Raw genomic sequence first — 653 nt, forward strand, 5'->3', positions numbered from 1 at the left:
TCCGCCTGTGCATGCAGCCTCCACCTGCTGAGCCAGTGGGAGCCGTGCTCAGCCGGCCCCAGCCAGCACCAGGGCTCGGAAACCCGCTCCGGCTGCAGAGCCTCCACAACCCGGTCCTGCCGCCACAGGAAACCCCGACCCCGCTTGGCACCAGGCAACGAGGAGGCTGCAGGCAGCATCATCTGGCACCAGGAGAGCTGAGCCCTCCAGGTAAAGGCAGGGTGCAGGCAGGGGGGTGAGCAGAGCAAGCGCTGTCCCTGCTGTGCCTTGTTCCCCTGGGTACCAGGGAGTAGGTCCGGCTCCAAGCCCCACTCTCTGCTGAGCAAGGATTTGCCCCCCATTTTGGCTGCACAGCAGTCCTGCTGCAAGGTCACCCTGCAGCCAGGAGCCTGTGCTGAGTTCCTGGAGCCACCACCTGCTGCCTCACTCCCCCACCCCGGGGGGACAGAGGTCTGGGACCCCAACCAGGACCCGGGGCTTTCTGGTCCCGTGGCTGCAAGGAGGGTTCGGAGACCGGCCCGGCTGCAGGGGAGGGAGTGAAAAGGAGGGAGCAGTAGTGGTGGAGCTGGCTGCCGGCACCCTGCCCTCCTTGCCTGGGCAAACTCGGAACATGGCGATGACACCCCCCCCCCCACCCGCGGAGGCACACCCCC

At 67.5% G+C, this 653-nt stretch overlaps 1 protein-coding gene across 3 annotated transcripts in view; it reads left to right on the forward strand.

The window, feature by feature from the left end:
- Nucleotides 1–44: 44 nt before the first annotated feature.
- SLC29A1 (solute carrier family 29 (equilibrative nucleoside transporter), member 1) overlaps nucleotides 45–653 on the forward strand; it is a 34,825-nt gene continuing 34,216 nt past the window's right edge. For all 3 annotated transcript variants that reach the window (XM_009331064.1, XM_009331065.1, XM_009331066.1), the window contains exon 1: nucleotides 45–210. The gene's annotated coding sequence lies outside the window, so the exon portion shown is untranslated. The remainder of the gene's footprint in view (nucleotides 211–653) is intronic.

Source organism: Pygoscelis adeliae, unplaced genomic scaffold (genome assembly GCF_000699105.1).
Source record: "Pygoscelis adeliae isolate BGI_AS28 unplaced genomic scaffold, ASM69910v1 Scaffold218, whole genome shotgun sequence".
NCBI lineage: Eukaryota > Metazoa > Chordata > Aves > Sphenisciformes > Spheniscidae > Pygoscelis > Pygoscelis adeliae.